This window comes from Emys orbicularis, chromosome 8, assembly GCF_028017835.1.
Source record: "Emys orbicularis isolate rEmyOrb1 chromosome 8, rEmyOrb1.hap1, whole genome shotgun sequence".
Taxonomy (NCBI): Eukaryota; Metazoa; Chordata; order Testudines; family Emydidae; genus Emys; species Emys orbicularis.
This window is the reverse complement of record NC_088690.1, coordinates 106293730-106313391: the sequence shown is the minus strand read 5'-3', so window position 1 is coordinate 106313391 and position 19662 is coordinate 106293730.

Genomic DNA, 19662 nt, shown 5'->3' with positions numbered 1-19662 from the left:
CTGTCCTATTTCTACTTGCCCTGATGTAGAAATCTGCCAGATGCTTCTAAACATGGGCTGCTATAACAGGCCATCTTTGATCCTACTGAAGTCTGGTTCTGGTTTCACACAGCTCTTATGTCTTACTGTTGTGTTTTACTATTTTTTAAAATACTGTTTTAGATATCAAAATCATTCATATGATAATATAATGGAGGGAGGCAGAGTAACGATATATCTGCTTCTTATGGACTCTCAACTTTGATCTTGAAATTTCACACTCGAGATTCTGTCTATCTGAAATCAAAGGTTCTGAATTTTAAACTAAAAGAGATGGCTTATATCAACTTCACTGATCTTCAGTGACATTGAAAAGGATGGAGGAAGTATCACTGAATGAAGATTAATGCAATTTTATATAAGCAGATTCTTCTAGTTCAGTTTTTCCCTGAGCTTTATTCTGATGTTCAGTAATACGGATTATTAAAGATATATTTTTTGCTATAGAAAGTAGTCTGATATATTTCAAATGCATCATGCACTATTAAAGGATGAAATGTTATTAATTACTCATTAATAAAGTATCTGATTCTGATCAGCCATTAAACATACCTTGCATTTCTGTAATGTCTTCCACTAGAAGATGGGTGTACTTTACAAATATTAAAGTGACACCATCAAATTAAAAAGCATTTCTATCTGTTTTTTAAACATTCTAGTATTACAGGTGACACCTAAAATTACTGTACCAGGAAGAGATGAGAAAAAATGTTTGAGTATATTTTGTGCATTTGACAGCACTTTGTATTTAGTAAACTAGGCCTGGATCCTGCCCACTACTTACATAGAATACAATGGGACTACTTATGGGAATAAAGTTATTCAGATGGGCAAGTATTTGTAGGATTGGGGTCTTAGTTTCCCCTGTGTTTGTGTATTTTTCCACACAGCAAGAGGGGAGAGAAAAATCTAGTAAAATAGGAAAATGGGATTGAAAACCACAAAAGTTGGCAGGGGAATTCAGAGACAGATACAGTATGGGAAACTGCCTTTAACTCATTTTTAAATTTATCAGATTTTGAGCTATAATCATAGTTTAAGGCTAGAAGGGGCTGCCAGATCATTTAGTCTGACCTCCTGCACATCACAGGTCACCAAACCCCACTAGTTACCCCTCTGTTGAGCACAATAACCTGGATGAGACTGAAATGTTACAGCCCTGAGGAAACTAAACTCTTGTGTGCCACAGGCAGAAAATAGAAGGTGCTGAGGTGTACCAATTCCGTAGGCCTCTGCAATGTTAGGCAACCGATTTGGTGAGATACCCCAATGATCCTAACAAGCGATTAGTGCCCAATGTTGCAGAGGAAGGAAAACAAATAAACAAAAAACCCAAGGTCCCTGCCAATCTGTCCTGGGGGGAAATTCCTTCGTGACCCTGAAAATAGTGATCAGTATGACACTGAGAATGTGAACACAACCAGCCAGCTAAGCATCTGAGAAAGAATTCTCAGTACTGTCCTAGAGCACTGTCTGGTGTCACATCTCCAGTTGTCACCATTTCTGATGCTTCAGAGGAAGGGGAATCCTTCCTCCCCAGAGTACATCTATCTGGGAGACAATAATCCTTCCTGACCTTGTACAGGCTGCCAGCTGAAGCATGAGATTTAGGTACATAAGACATAGGCCTGGAAAGGACTCCCCATGATAGTTTCTCTTTAGTGAATTAAGCCTTGGACACCTCTGTGGGGAAGTTATTCCTATTTCAGAGCTAAGGAAACTGATAAACAGAGAGGTTAAGTGACTTACCTACAGTCACATAATCTGTGTATAGCATGTAACAGAACTAGATCTCATGACTCACAGTTCTATTAACTGGAAAGTCACCCATCCTTTCCAATACTGGTTTGTTTTTCCAGCGGGATAGAGGGAAAAATACAGCTTTGTTATAGAAATGTGAACATATCAGTCAATCAGCATGTTTGTTTGGCTTTAGGGAAGACTCTGTTGCATCACCAACAGCACTCCCAATTTATTAGATGTTATAAAGTAATAGTAAAAGAAAGATCTGTGTATTTGAGTGATTCTAGGAATATAGATGTGCCAGAACTTATTCTTTACACTGTCTATCTTAAGTGCTTCGGTGACCCCTGTTACTGTAGTAGCTGAGCACCTCACATTATTTCCTATATTTATCCTCAACACCCCTGCAAAGTAGGGAAGTGCTATTATCCCCATTTTAGAAGGGAACTGAGGTAGAGACTCTGGCCCAGATCCTCAAAGGTATTTAGGCTCCTGCCTTTCACTGAAATCAGTGAGACACAAGGTGGGTGAGGTAATATCTTTTACTGGACCAGCTTCTGTTGGTGAAAGACAAACTTTTGAGCTCCACAGAACTCTTCTTCAGGTCAGGGAAAGGTAATCCCTTGTTTCTCTCATATCCTGAGACCAACATGGCTCCAACACTGCAAACAACTGAAATCAGTGGAAGCTATGAGCCTAAATACCTTTGTGGATCTGGGTCAGAGAGACTTGTGTGACTTGCTCAAAGTCACACAAGAAGTCTGTAGCAAAGCAGAGAATAGAAACCAGTCTCCCAAGTCCCTGGCTGGTGCCTTAACCACTGAATCATCCTTCCTCTCATGTCCTAAAGGCATAAAATATAAGGCAATCATTGGCTCCAATCTGTTGCACATGTGGTGACATGGAAGCCACCACCTCTGTCCTAATCCCCCAGCACAAGCAGTGCTGTGTATATTTCCCAAAGCATTAGAAAAAAAGCAGGGCTGAAATTACTCACATACCAATTATGCTAGTATTAATGAAGGTCTCCGGTTTTGCTTTTATATTCACTGGGTATAAGTTGATGGGTACCCTATTTTAATATCTTTTAGAATATAGGCCTTATTTCTAGTATCACCCGGAGGCCCCTCTCAGGAATGGGGTCTAATCATGTTAGGCACTTCACAAATACATCAGACACAGATCCTGCTCCCAAGAGCTTACAAGTTAGTTTTAAGACAAGTTGCAGCAAGAGAGTATAACAATAGAAGGAAGGGGGAGGTCACACGAATAAAATTATACACTTACATAACTCAGCAATGTAAAGTGTTCAAATCATTAAAATGTTGTTGTTTTTTAAATCCTTTGCCTGTTTGTTTTGATTTTTTTCAGTGAACCTCTGGGATAGATACAGGAAACATATGAATAAACATGATCTGGACATTCCCTAATGGGTTACCCTGCTAGAATTGGGACATCCCCTACGGACTCCTGAGAGTTTTTCCATGTGTGCAGTGGGGTGATGGGACAGCAAATAGGGGGCATCAGCAAAAGATCGCCTGTTTTCTTTGGGAAATTACTAAGAAAATTGCAGAGCACTGTCAATATTTTCTTACTTGTCCCATCATTGCACAGCAATTAAGTTATTACATTTTGCAGACAACAGTTTTAGTTGTTGTTCTATCTCTAGCATAGCTAATCAACTAATAGGCATCCCAATCACTTCTAATCAGGGAGCTTGCTTTAAACATCTGAAATTATTTCCTGTTCGGCTGTTGCAACTGTGCTGCAGATCAAACAGACATTCCTTTCCTAATCACACTCTTCTCTCCCACACAATACACCAACCAACACCCTCCTTAAGGCAATCCACCCATGATTGCTACTGCAAGATCAGCTTCTAGGTACAGGAGCTTCCATGAGGTGTTAGGGTCCTTGAGGTGAGGAGGTAAATTGTGGTGGGTGAAAGTGAGTGAGGGGAGTAAAAAAAGGTAAATAAGGCTGAATATTTGAAGGAGCCCCTTGTTAAAAGTTCATCACCAATTTACTGGTTAATATTGGCTTGACATCAGAAGAATGTTGCCATTTAACATTTCAAACATTTAGGGCCAAATCCTGCTTCTATGAATATCAATGGGCGTTTTGCCTGAATAAAGAAGTGTGAACTATGTAAGGACTGACCTTAGGATTTGAGAAGCGATGTTATAGTGATAAATAACTAGTTCCTACTTTTCAACTGCAAATAAAGCAGTTAATAGAAATGAAATTGATTCAGGAATGTTACAGAAACACTTACCCTATTACTGTGGGAGCTGAGGCAATCAGCAGGGCCCCCACTAGATGGCACCATAACACTTTAGTCACAGAGAAGAGCCTCAGAGACCAGATTTTTACCTTGCATTGAAATCAATAGGCGTTAGGCCCCTAAATACCTTTAAAAATCTGGTCCCAATGTCTTGAGAAGCATGTTGAAAGGATCAAGAGGGGAAGTGGTAGCTCCCTTTGGCTCTTGCACAGTGCATGGACTCTCTAGAACAAATAGTGGGGATCATGTGAAACTACCAGAGGCAGAGAAAATACCTTGCAAGGACTCATCTTTTCACCAAACTCTTTGCAGTACTAATAGACTGAGTGCAACCCTTAATAAGATACTGATTTTGGGGAAATCTTTTAGTGGCTTTGTGTCAGGACAGAGGTTGAAAACGATGACTCACATTAGACCTATTCCCCTTTCAAAGCCTTACTTTTTCTGAGAACACTTAGTTTTTATTTGAAAGGAAATCAGCTGATCTGCTTACCTGAGCAACTCCTAACATCATGGTCCCCAGTGAATGTAGCCATGCTAATGGAGGCCATTTTGGGGGAGGAAGGTAGTTGTCTGGCATGCATTTATAGAAGTTACAAAGATGTGATCAGTGGCCATATGTTAACCTACTTCAATAACACTCCCCTTTGGCACACCCACAGAATTGGGTAAACCCAGGTGAATTCAGGGTCACTTGATTTTCAAAGGTGCTAAGCATCTGCAGCTCTGAGTGACTTCTGTGGGTGTTCAGGGTTTATGAAGAAAGAGCACACATTTCTGTTTAACTTTGTGTGTATGTTAATTTCGTTGTAGAAGCCTTAGTTATTTATGTAGTGTTACAAGGTCTTTGTAAGAGCCAAGTGAAGTTGCTTGACCTAGCCTACAGTACAAGAAATCTGAGGACACCTGTCTAAATGGGAAGAGTTATGGACTTTGTGGAGCTCAAACCTATGATCTACTTGTGTTCCCCCCCCCCCCAGTGACCCTGTTAATTACTATCTGAGCCAAAACTGGTCCCATGTAAAAGCATCCAAGTTGGGAACAGAATAGTCCAGCTGTATAAATATGTGATGTTTATATTTAGAGTTAAGTTACAAAAAAAGTTAGCTGTTTATATCATCAAATTAAACAAGACAAAATAAGGACTAAACTGACTTTTTTTTGGTGTTAGGATTCATAAACCCACTTGGGAGAATTTCAAATGGTGATGGGGTATTAAGTTAATTTTATAATTGTGTTTTACTTAAGTTGACGATATAAAAACCTAGGCTTTTTCGAATATAACTTTCTCTTTTTTATGTATTACATCTTCTCATGGCTGACTGGTTTTGTGTTGGTTTTTGTTGCATGCCCTTATTTTTTTAACTTGGCTGCTATTGCATGTGGATTTTTTTGTGTCAAATATACTTTTTTGGGGCTTTAGAAAAGTGGTAAGAATTAATCAGTAACTGGACTGACTGGTGGGTGGTAGAAAGAAGGGATAAAAATCCTAATAAAAGCCCAACCCTAACAGAATTTGAACGCAGTACCTTTGAAACATGAGACAAACACTTCTGCTGATACAGTTGTCAACTAATACCCATGAGAATATTTATATGGGGGTTAAGTAACCACACAAAGGACCCTATATTGTTCCAAAAATGTAATAGAAACTTTGTGAATTAAAAAATAAAACAGAATCAGATATTTTATATTAAGTCTATGGAATGCAAAGCCCATTCCCTAGATGATTCCCAGAACTACCATTATGAAAAACTATGCTGTGTGTTATGGTTTGATTTTTTTTTAATAAAGCATTTAAATGTTCATTAGATGTTTTAAGTTTATTACCATAATTTAGAGTTAATAAATGCAACAATTTATTTGAGAGAAGAAAAGAATGAACGAACTTGTAATAAAAATAGGACAAGCCTAACTGGGTTTGATCTAATTGCCTCAAAAATCACCAGACCATCACTTTATTTACTAGGCTATATTGTCTTTGCATACAAGCTTTGTAAATTTACCAGCAGTGGTCCCTGGATGCAATAGAAATATATTGAGAATTATTTTTAAAAAGTGGTTAAAAACCTGACTATTATTGCAACAGAGTTCCAGAGGCGTTTACATTTTATGCAAAACTTCATGCAAATCAGATGTAATTTACTGAGTTCTTTGCTTCTTCAATTTAAAAAAAAATGAAAAGGAATCAGGGGAAGAATACTTAGTTTTTTTATAGAATATTTAAGTTATAAGTTTCTCCTTTGATAGGGAGCTTATTAGAATGACTTTCAGTAACTGATGTAAAAGGGCTGTCAGATGCATGCATGCAATTCTGAGGGGAGCTGGGTGTGCACATCTGAGGGTAGAATGTGGTATGAAGTAATTATGTCTTTCGAACAAATAATAAAGCTTTGCTTGTTGGTAATGTCTGAGCAATACTCTACATTCCCTGTCAAGCTTGGTCCTATATAGATAATTGTGGTGTTCTTTTTATAACTTGCCTTGAGTCACTTGAGTGTAATGCATCATTCCCCTCAACCTTTGTTGGCTTAGTTTTCTCAGAGTCTTCTGAATGTTTTGTGAATGGTACTGCATACTGACTAGGGAAGGGATCTGAGGAGCCCAGACACCAATGTGATGGGTGGGTGCCTAAATGAATAAATATTCAGCTAAAAGGTTTCTTTAAATACAAACAACTTTAGTATCTCCTCTCCCTCATTCCTCTTTTATCCTTTCTTTACTCGTCTTCATTTCCTTCTCCCTCTTTTTTTCTTCGTTTATTTTCTCCTCTCCGTTCCTTTCTTTGGGCCCCTAAGGCTTCTCCTCTCAAGACTGTGCAGTCAGAAAAGGTGTCATGTTTTCACACACACACACACACACACACACACACACACACACACACACACACACACACACACACACACACACACACACACACACACACACACACACACACACACACACACACTTGAGAAGATCTGACAATATTATCCTGTCCAATAAGGCAGTATTTGTGAGGGAAGTTTTACAGATGTACAGTAAAACTTTGATTATCCAAAGATCTCAGGGGAAACCCAAAGTCTTTGGATAATTGGTTTACCTAGCTCAGTAGACTTTAAAATGTTCCTCATTCCAGCTTCTCCTGATCCTGATTCTTCCTGCTGAGCTGAATCCTCTAAGACACCTGTCCAGCTAGCCCAAGGCTTTCCATCTAAGCATAGCTTCAGATGTAAGTCTCTATAAGCTGAAGCTTTCTTGAGCACATGAAGACTTATACCTGAAGCCCCACTGAAAAACAAGAATATTGGATCTGGGGGGGTAAGATTCAGGTGTGTCCCTAACTCTGACATGCTGTTCTGATGTTGGCACACATCATGACCATTGTCATGTTGCCAACTATCACAATATAAGTCAGAAGTCTCCTGATATTTGTTTTTTTTACCTTAAAACCCCAGCTCCTGGAATCAGGTGACTAATGGAAAATCTCAGCTTTCATTAAAAAAGTAAGGGTATGTCTTCACTATGGAGACTATACTCACATACCTACATCACTGTAGCAATACCAGCATAACCCTGTAGTGTAGACGCAGCCTACACCAACAGAAGGGTTTTTTCTGTCAGTGTAGGAGCATCACTTCCCCAAATGATGGCAGCTATATTGATTGAAGTATTCTCCCATTTTGATACAGCTGTATCTATGCCGAGGGTTAAGACAGGATTTCACACCCCTGACTGCCGTAGCTATGTTGATCCAACTTTTAAGCATAGTCCAGGCCTAAGTTTCTAGTCCTCCTAGATATAGAGAAATGCTTGAAAATATTATCTGAATGCATCCCAAAGGCTCAGCCCCCAGAAGGCAAATGAAAGGAACTTGATGTTTATTATTTTTTAAAATCTCATCTCATGATTTTATGGGTGCCTGATTCAAGATTTTTGAATATTTGGAAGTACTGCTATTGCACCACGTAGCTTATGTTACTTCCTTCCCTGAAACCTCATTTTTCAGTACTTTTACAGCTGCCATATCATGTATACTGCAAGCTAGGAATCTGCCCCATTGCATGAAGTACTCAGGCTAGGAAGCATTACACGTTTTCTGCCTTGAAACAAAGTTGAAGGGAATAGTAAAGCCCAGAATCCTTATATACAGCTGGCAAACCCCTATTGTTCTCTCACTTCATGTAATATAGTCCATTTAAAATATCTCTCATATTCAAGATGATTCCTTTTATGTATAAAGCCTCCTTTTCGGGTGTACTTTTATCAAACAGTGTAACAGCTGTAATTTATAGTAACTAGGGTGGAAAATAGAGACGAGCAATAATGCCCTATGTGAAATAAAGTGGAGATCTTTCTTCTTTTAGGTGAAACTTGTTTGAATTGTTCAGCTGTTTGAAAGGGAAAGGGATAACTAATTGAATTGCTTCTCTGTACAAGTGGGGAGATAAGAACACCTCCAGTGGGTTGCTATGTTTTCTTAACAGAGAATAATAATTGGCATCCTGCTGTTAAGATTCAGTGTCTTGTCATCTTTGCTTTTCCTCTTCATCCTATTAATTCCAAAAGATTTTACATGTTGCACTGGCTGCAGTCTGGAAATATGGGGTTAGTCACCATAGCAAAATTTTCAGTAGTGCATATGAATAATATCCTTTTTTTTAAAAACTTCATCTAAAGATGGTTTGAATCATTGAGGCATAAAAGAAAAATGCAGGATCCTAAAACTAATAAAGGAGGCTGAAGTTAGATACAATTTTATTACCCCCCCCCCAATAAACATAAAACAAGCTGGTTCATTTTTTTATTTAATAAGAAAAAATTAGGCATTGTCATTGTTCTGGCCGTTACTGCCTCAGCCTATGATCTTGTCAGATCTTATAAGCTAAGCAGAGGTGATTTACATGAGCATTTAGGTAGGAGACCTTTTCATTAACTCCTGTACTGACAGGATATGGTGTTATTGATTTTCCCGGAATCAATACTAAATCAGTGCCCCACAGCATTCAGGGCATTATGCTACCAGAGGTGCTGTCTTTCAGATGTATAACACAGATAATACTGAGGCCCTAGCCTTAAATCAGTGACCACTTCGGTGCTCCCTAATGTACTAAGGGAGTAATGGGCAAAACAAATCTCAGTTGTTGTCCCATGGTATTGTACCTGTGTGTTCCTACTGCAGTCTTAATGTTTCTATTCAAATTCAAAGGATGCTTCCAAAGATTTCATAGTACTTTTAACATTAGTGGTGTCAAGCTTGATGTCCTGGCCAAATTTCAGTTTGAATAACTACATTCTTCTCAGGAAAGTTCTCCACTAGTTTCAGATGGAGATGAAAGTCCAGATATGTTTCTAGCAAAGAAGGGCCAGAGGTTGTTGCATATCAGTGAAGGAATGAGTGAGCCCTAAACCATATATGCTATCTGGAAAGCACTTAATTAGCCTTTTGGTTGAAATGTGCTGTATACATATAAGGTATTACAGAGTCATAACAGTGTGACTCCATAGTTAATGCTGTAATAAGAGCAGCTCCATTTTCTTCCTGTTTACACAAGGACTGAATTTGGCTCAGATAATGTTAGATTGCTTTGTTTGGGGGTTCTTTAACCACATTAAAGTAGTACAGGGAGATGCTACTCACCATCTATTGCAACTTTCTGACTGAGAAAGATACTGATGTCTCCTCTCCTAAGACAGACACATAGGCCTTCATCCTGCTAAGTATTGGGTACCTCCTGAGAGGTTGCTGAGCACCCTCCACCCCATGGAAGCCAAATAATATTATCTCAGAATCTACAGACTATTGTGGAAATGGTTAGTTTCACCCTTGGAACTTTGCAACATGAATACTAACCTGATTGTCCAGGTGACTGGGCCTTTTTAGAATCGGGTTATCAGAACCTTCTTAATTTGTGGGTTTAGGTTTTGCTTTAATCGCCAAATTCTCCCCTTATTGTTATTATTAATTTTTTATTTCAGTAGCACCTAGAAGATCCAGTCATGGACCAGGACTTCATTGTGCTAGGTGCTGTACAACCACAGAACAAAAAGACAGTGTGCCAGCTTCCAAGCTCCTTATCATACTGATTTCCTGTGGCATGGTGTGAGTTTATTAGACACAGGATTGGTTGACTCCCTAGAGAAGGTTTACAAACCAAGTTTAAAAAAGGCTCAACCTTCTTTCATCCCCGTCTACCAGGAAGGGTTTCTATGATACACATTCAGTTTCTCTCTACACTATAGATTTTACTGTTATCCTGAGGGGTTCCATCTTATCTGGTTTGCTATACTAACTTGTAGTCCATACACCTAATGATTGATTTAGAGAAGAGTCCACCTATTGAATTGCTAGTACCACTTCTGACAATATCTCAATATCTCCCATCCACCTACTGAACCCACCTGTTCTTTCAGAAACTGACACATCACCGCATACTGCCAACCAATAGCCTAGCTAAGAGAAAAAGGTTGATTTAGGATTGGATCAGAGCAATATAAAATTCACCACTGTGTGTCAGTATAGTCTCAAAAAACCTAGCTAGGAGCTGCTTATGTTTACATAAGCCTTGCCAATCACCCAGCCATCTTACATAAGTCCAGGTAGTTGCTCTAGCTAATCAATTTGGCATGCAGCCCAGCAAGGTACTAAACCTATGTACACTGAAGTGGAAAAATTTCATTAAGACAAACTTCACCAATTTGGTTGATAAAATTAACATAAGTTGAGATGCATGTAGGAAGGCTGGTTGTTGACTAGTAAAGGACAAAAGGAGTGAGTTTCCTGTGTCCAAACAGTGCTGTGAGGTAACTGCTTGAGGTTAAAGTGGTCATGGCATGATCCAGGAGGCCCAAGGAGTGCCATTGTCTAATTAAAGCAGATTTAAAGTGCCCTCACAGGATGAGCAACAACTCTGATCTTTAGAAGATTGTTACTGAGTAATAGCACGTTTTAGTGTCCAGATGTTTGCAGTTTGAATAAACTACAAGAGAGTGAATCCTGCAGATGTTAGTAGAAGTGATTTTCATTTCAGGGAGCTCGGAGCAAACACAAAATCAGCTATTCTAAGGGTCCCTGTAGAGGTCAGAACAAACTATTAATGACTTAAAGCAAGCTTTGTTAATTGTTTACCTGTGACTGATTTCAGAGGCAGGTTCTGTTCTGAAAGAAGATAGGGCCTCACAGTATATCAGATTGGAGACTTCAGCAATCAGCAGCACCAGAGTAAAGAGTAAGGAGAGAAGAAAGTGGGAGAGTAAAATTGGCTCTTCAATAGAGAATAGATGTTGTTGTGCCTGCCTTTCATGCTGCCTGCTTCTATATTAATGTCAGACCTTTTATGTGGCAGTTTTTAATCTATGGATCTCAAAACACTGCCTAAATCTAGGGCTACATCGTACCCTACTGCAGTAAAATCCATGGAAAGAGGATGAAATGCCAAGGAAACTCTGCAAGGTTGACCTTGAAGAATTAACTTGGAATGCTCCCCTCTGGCTTGATATTGGCCCTCTTGACATGGTTCCCAAGGGGACCATAATGCCTTGGCTTCTTTGCCTGAACAATACTGCCCTCTCCTTGATGGAAGTGTGGGAGTAGAGCAAGGGGGTAATGCTGCTGAAGCAGCACTAACTCTCACAAAAATATCTGCTGGGCTCAGAGCAGCTGCTTTGCTGGGCTCAGCCCCTCCTGTCACCTGCCAGCCTTCTCCCACTAAACCTAGACCCTGCAACCTTGCGGAAGAATTACTTCTGTGGGATGACAGGTTCGGGGAGCTATGGCTTCTGCTTTCAGTGTCCACAACCTAATTTTGTCCACTGCTGCTCATCTCCACTCTGGACAGGGGAGGGAAGAATATATACCCTAGAGACTTATGGTTAATATTTGCATTTGGACTATTTGGCCAGGACATTAAGGCTCTTGAGATATATTCTGCTTTGTAAAAGCTGGTGTAATATGCCATTTAGAGTCTATCCTGGGAATTGCTCAGCATGTCCTGTGAGGTGTTGCATGCCATCAGCTCCCATTCAAGTGTCCTCCAAAGGGGCTGAGGGTTCTTATCATCTTATGAGATCTGGCTCTAATAGTGTTACAGTTTGGAGTGTCTGAAGCATTTTCATTTGACAAGATCTTGAGCAAGCTCACAAAACCACTACTGGGCTATGTGGTTCAGAAATAAAACTGTAATCATTGTCATCAATTCTAGGAAGAGAACATGCTTATTCAGCAGTGGGTATCTGGCTTGTATGGAGAAGACCCTGCTGCAATCAGTAATGGCACTTTTCTTTCATCGTAAATGCAAACAATGATGCATTTTTATAGAATAGTAAAGGGTGGGCTTTGTAATGGGATGTTCATCATTGCTGCTACTACAAACCGCCTTTCATGAAGTTCTGAGACAGCAATACTTTCCTAAGCATATGCAAATCATTCCCTACTGACCTTGGTAAATGTCAAGGTATTTGCATTTTCTGGTAGCAGTCTGTTCCTGCTGTCAATCACAATATTGCTAGATGCACTAAAATTCTTTCAGAGCTGGTATTTGTGGGAAGGCAACCTAAATATTTAATTGGTACTTGGGAGAGTATAACTGCATTAATAGTTCTGTTCTCTAGTAGCCCATCATCATGCATAATCAGCAATCACTGTAACCTGGAAGTAATCATCAAAAGATAATGGAGAAGATTTGGGGACAGTTGTTGCTGAAGCAATTTTTGACTGGTTCAGGACCAAGTACAGAGATGGTGTAAATGGGTACAACACGTTTGACTTCACTGGAGTTAAACCTACTTACACTAATGATTGCATTTGACTCTTCAATCAAATCAGATCAAGTAGATCCTCAGCTAGTGTAAATCTAAGTAGCTCAATTGAAATCAATAGACACGCCAAGGGTAGATCCTCAGCTAGTGTAATTTGTCATCATTTCATTGAGTTCATTAGATGCCAGTGTTTGGGCAATAGTGATTACACAGTGTTGTCTGCAATGTAAATGACACACTCCAAAAAGGCAATTATAAATTAATATCACCACCTTTTTCTCTATTCCTCTCTCTGTTTAAACCTTGTTGCATTAAGAATTCATGAGTACTTTACATAGGCAGGTGGAAGCAGAGAAATGTACCACTTCATTCGTATTTCTCCAGAGTTATTTTTATAACAAAGTTGTCCTCTTGAACCTTTAGCTGAAATACACTATGCAGAATTCCACAGCTCTATAATTTACGGAGGAAATGGGTGAGACACCAAATAAATCAGAACCCCTTAATTTGACTCCATGCAGTTTGTTGTGTTGATGTGGCAATTCCTGGCTAGAAGTCAGGACTGTCAGCTGTGCAGGTCCCAGCAATTGGTCCAAAAAGTAATTTTATTCAATCCATAGGCAATACTTACAATTAATGGTTTCAAAATACTTGTCAAAATGTATACATTGTATTCTGTACATGTAAAAACTGATGCACTTCAAATGTTTAAAAATGAAACAGAGGTTTACCAACTGTACTTCCTCTTTTCCCACAAATCTATAGACTTTCTATGGACAACACTTTCATCTCTGCTGCAGCCAGATGTTAGAAAAAAAGTGTGCAGTGGATTGTCATCCTTTTTCCTTTTTGTACTTAAATTATTTAAATAACAGTTTTGACACAGGAAATTGGTTTCTAACAAAAGGTAATTACAGGGCCAAAAATACATTGTAATAAACATCTACATTCTTTAGATTATAAGTTTGCTACTTTAGAATTAAAAAAAATAAATAAAAAAACGGATGATTTTGCAATCTTTAACCTGTGTTTATCTGGATTAGATTCCATTTGTTTATGTAGATTAAAGAATTGTTTAAAGAAAATAGTTGGATTCTTTGCTTCAGTACTTCACTACCTAATAAGATACTGCAATTTATTTCAATGACAACAAAGAGAAGCAGAAAAGGATATGAAGCTAAAGCTAACATGGATTCCAAAAAACCTATATTTAAGTTTGAAGCCTTTTTTTTTTAAATCAGACATTTTAAAAATAATGGTGAAAAGGGAAGATCATTCTATGACACTTTATAGTAAATAGCTAATCAATTTAATTCCTAAGGCTACTACTTAAATGTTCACAAATGAGCAAGCATGGTTATAATGACTCAGAAACAAAGCAATGTCTGGATGGCCAAGTTACATGACCCCTTAGCAAACCTAACTTTTGTAGCAGACATTCATGGTGTTGATGATAATCTAGTGTCCTGCTGACCTTCAGGTATTCGATGACAATCCAAGCACCTGCTGACTTTGACACTGTATTTTTGTCAAGAACTCTCATTTGAGAGTTCTTGTTTTTTCCCCATAGCTATCATCCATGTCACCATTTCATAAAAGAGCTCCAAGAATAATTAGATGTCTAGGAAGACATGTCCTGTAGTGAGAGACTAAAGTAACACATTCTATTTAATTTATCCAAGAAAATGTTAAGAAGTGACTTGATGATGGTCTACAAGTATGTTCATGGGATAGAGATTTCTGATAGCAGATGGCTCATTTATCTAGCAGAAAAAAACATATTGAGATCCAATGGTTGGAAACTGAAGCTAGACAAATTCAGACTGGCAATCAGGTGTAAATTTTTAACAGTGAGGGCAATTAACCACTGGATGTGGCAGATTCTCCATCACTTGTAGTCTTTAGTCAAAACTGTAAAAAAAGGATATGCTATAGTTCAAACAGAAGTTCTGGGCTTGCAGAAATTAGTGGTTGAGGTTCTATCTAGAGCAGATAAAATATTTTTTCATCTGAAAATGATGATTCATCAAAACCAAAAGTATTTGTGGGAAAGAGTTGGTTTTGACAAATCTCCTGATTTAAGAAATTTTTGAAAACAAAGTTTTGAAATTGCTGAAATGTCTTATTTCAATATTATCAAAATGAAAAGTTTCATTTTTCAGTTTGAAATTACTTTATTTTGAAATTGTAGTTAATTTATAGTAAAAAAGGAAACAATTTTAAAAGGTCAAAATTAAAACAAAATGTTTAAAAATTATTGAAAGTAAACATTTCAATTGACCTGATCTGAAAATTTTTTTGATTACATTTTTTTGCAAATATTTTCAAGATTTTGACTTTTCATCCTTATTCAAGATGGAAACTTTTTTTGATTTCTCAAAAATTCTTGCAGGATGGAAAAATGGTTCCCACCCAGCTCTAATTTTATGGCCTTTGCTATGCAAGAGGTTAGATTAGCTGATCATAAAAGTCCCTTCTGGCCTTAAAATCTATAAATCCTCTCCCCCTCCCGCCCCGCAATTCTTTCTTGAATAAGAACCTGTTTGCTGTGACCAATTGGATGGACAAATGATAGTCTTTACTTTCGATGTACTCTGTCCCTGTCTTTTACAGAAGTGCAAATATTGATAAATACGTTGGCCTACGTGCTTGGCTCTATTTACTGCAATATATTGGATCTACATTCTGTGGTAAATCCCCAATTTCTACAGCCCACCAGCAGTGAATTTTGGGGTGGATGAAGTGCTTGACGAGGATATTCAAAGCAATCTTATTTTTTGTAGTACATTGCATATAAGCTGTGCCTCAAAATGCTTTGCAGAATTTAATGATACAGATATCAAGTTATAGTAAAAAATGGAAGCAGAGGGAGAGAAAAATGAAGAGTAGAGAGCTGTGATAAGGCAGAAAAGTAGATTGTGAATGGGATGCAGAGTAGATGAGGCAGAAGGAGATAGGAAGGCTGCTCCAGAAGATGGAGCTGCAAGTGGAGAAACATCTACAGTGGCAAGGCTGTGAAATTTTTCTGAAGCAGTTGTGATCAGTTTGAAATTGAAATGATGTAGCAGTGTAGAAAGTCAGTGTTATTATTCCCCAATACCATGTCAATTACACCAGAATTGCCCATTGTCTTTTCAGTCTAAGATCTGGCTGTTGATTGTGGATAACATCTTTTGCTTCAGAATAAGGGGACTCCCCATAACACCTAGCTAATTGTGAAATGCTCTATATGGCACAGGGGACAGGAGAATTCCTTCCTCACTTGTACAAGAGATCACTGCAAGCCTTGAAGCATGAGTCTGATTACTGATGTCATTGCTTTAACTTGCATTGCTACAAATGGTATTAAGGGTCATAAAATTAAAATCCAGTGGCTATCCGTCTTGAGGATCTCCTGCAGCAATGAATTCCACAGGCTAACTATATGCTGCATAAAAATGCATTGTCCTGAGCTTGGGTACCGTGAGCCCTGGCAGGAGCCCTGGGGGGACAGGTGCCCAGAGGCTGGGCACCCCAAGCTCCAGCAGGAGGTGTGTGGGGCTGAAGCCCCTACCCTGGGCACCATGGGCCCTGGCAGAAAACCCTGGGCCTGGGCGCCCCAAGTTCCTGCAAAAGCCATGGGTGGAAGCCCCGAGCCCAGTTCCAGGGCTGCTACAGCACAGAAGTGAGAGTGTACAGCCCTCACTTCTGTGCTGCCTCTGGAGGTGGGTCTGATCTCTCCACCGTGCAGGGGAAGAACAAGTCATGTCCCTCCCCAGCCCAAACAAATAGCTTGGAGTCCCCAGGTGGGGAAGGACTTATTTCACTGTCTGTGACACGTTTTTATTATTATATTACCAGCAAAAGTGATCTCCATAAAATATTCTTGATTCCAGCCATCAGAGCTGGAATCCATACTTCTTCATAACCACTTTGTTAATTAAAGTAAATGACGTAAATATGTAGAAATAGAAACTTCTGATGATGATGATTGCATTTCATTTTTGGCATCTTCAAAGACAAAGTGTTCTCCCTCTCCAGGCTTTTGACTCCATGGTTGTTGTTGTTCACAAATTTAGTTCAACATGATAACTGGTTGATTTCTTGTGGTGACTCAAGAACAGTTGAGATTTTGTGCAAGCTTCAGTCACATTTTTTGCAGAACTTTTATGACCCTGGTACTAATGATGACCAAACTACCAGGATACAAAGACCCCATCAGGGGCTGACAGGCAGTGATTTAACAGTGTTTCTCCATCCCACAGAACAGCTGAGGGATCTGAGTCCACATATCCAGGAATGTTGTAGAATTCAGTCATAAAAACAATATGGGTTGGGCTCAGCTGGAGCAAATTAATCTTACAGGAGGGACCATGGGCTAGATTAATTTCTGTGCTGCTGCCATTGCTCATGCAGGGTCAGGAGGGAGGTAGCTGGCAACCGTGGGGCTGCCCTTAAATTGCACTCCTCCTATGGTTCCATGCAGAGGCAGAGAATTACTCGTTGTGGTGTGTGCGTGTTTGTTCAAATGCCTCAGCCATGTCCCTGATTCACCCTCTCTCCAGCTAACCCCTGACCTGTAGGCTCCTGTGGAAGTGGCGAAGAACTGGCGGTGCTGGTTCTGCCTTTAGTGTAGATGTTCTCTGAAATGAGGGCATTCCCTGGTGTGGGGTTATGCCCAACACATGGCCCTTTTGCACCAGCCTAACTTGTGCAAAGGGGGAGCAGGGCTATGCCGAACCAAGAGAAGGACTTGGGGCCAGATTTACAAAGGTATTTAAGTTCCTATTTGCATCTTCAGTTGCCTAAACACTTTTGTACCTTTGGCCCTTAGTACTTAAGAGTCTCTCACTGCATTTTGAGTTGAGCTTGGAGCTATACCCATCCTGAAATGAGGGGACATTTTGGTTGTAAGAAGCCCATTAGATATCACTGAGCCAACTCTGGCTGCAAGAGACAATTTTGTCTCCTTCACGTAGCCCTCAGTTTACCTAACACTCACAGGATGCTTACCCAACTTTATGCTCAGCCCTGCTGCTCAGTGTTTGTAGAGTGGGGGCCAAATTCTGTCTTTACTTATACCTATGTAAATCCCACTGCCATTAGCGCAGTTACGTGTCTGTAACAGAGAAGAATTTGGAACTATCTCTACTAAAGCTGCTCTTCATAAACAAACCAGCACTTTATAAAAAAGATTCCCCCCCCCCCAACTGTGTGGGAGCTGAATTAGGAAATGAATAGAGGCAGGGTTAAGTAGTGTGCACTACACTTTGATCTGAATAATTTATATGCAAAGTACATAAATATGAGAATCCGAGCTGATAGCAAAAAGCAGTCTGGTTAAGTGAAACAAGGATCAGTATCAAAGAGAAAAGGAAGCTTTAAAGATACAATGTATATAGTTTAATGGGTGAATTAAGTGAAAAAGTAATTAGGGCCCAAAATCTATTAAGCATCACTTACTTTGGGGAATCTGAACTAACAGAATAAATTTTTTTTCTAGCAGAGTATTAGGTTGAAGTGATGAAAAACACAGATGATAAGGAAATAACAAACACTGTAGCATGCCCTGAATAATCACACTTCACTGTCTATCTCGGGGGAGGAAGATTTGCATTAATATTTTTAAAAGAAGATTTTTCTTTAATATTCCTAAAGTCCTTCCCAGAAAGCCTGTATTTGAAAGGGATAACACCTCGATGCTCCAGGGCATAAACCAACCTCTAACTAATAGGGGATTAGGAAGAAACTTTCCCTGGGGGTTGGTTATCCTGTAAGTGCCTGCTGCAGGACTTCTTGAACCTTTTTTCTGAAGCATCTGGTGCTAACCACTGTCAGAGACAGGATACTGGATTAGATGGACCACAGCTGTGATATAGTATGGCAATTCCTGTGTTTTGTGGCAGAGCAATAGTGCTGCTATGATGAGGGATGATACCCAACTTTCATCTCTCTTTCTCTTCTACACTCCTTTCTGTTGATCTGTTTTCCTAATGTACTCTTGGCTCTTTCTCAAGCTTGGTGGAAGGATGGGGGCGGGCACTACATGAATAAAATGATTGATGTTAAATAGAGATGGGCCACCAGATGCCAGGACCCAAATGTTTTGGATCTGGATTTGAACTCCATGGCTTAGGCTCGGCTGCTACAAGAGACATGAAGTGCAACCATCACACTGATTCCCTTTTAAGTCCTTCCTCCAATTGGAACATGCCCAGCAGGCTGGGCCAGAGTTGTTCCTGCACCCCTCTCTCTTCAGCATAGGGTTCATCCACCCCACTAATATTCTGTCTTGTGTTTAGTTTTGTTCCAAAGCAGAACTGGCAATAAGATATTTTAATATTCAAATCAGAGTAATCCTCTAGGGATGAACAGGAGCAGAACTTAAGTACAACAACTTGCACTGAATTAAATGAACGTTAAACCAACAGATCATGTGATCTCTCCTTTTCTAGAAAAACCTTCATCAATAAGCAATCCACTATCATAGAGAAGCCACAGAAAGCGTGTTTCTGAATGTGTGTTTATATTGCAGTCCATGGGGTGGTTAGGAGAACAAGTGGGCCTGAATTAAAGCTCTGGATCAGAACACCCTCAGAACTTTGGGGGAGCTAGGATGTGGACAGAGATACAAAGATTGGAGCTCAGAGTGCATCTCTCATTGGGAGTGATTTTTATTTATTTCTTGTTGGTTATATAGATTTTTATAAGCGTCCAGAGTAAAATAAATAAAATAAAATTTCAAAAACATTTTATAGCCTACAGGCAAAAATCAGTGTTTGGTGGTTTTCAGTGCATAGTTTCAAAATGTTATTTTAAAAAGTTGTGTCTATTTTGCTGATATTTAAGTAGATCTGGGATAAAATTTTCTACAGCACCTC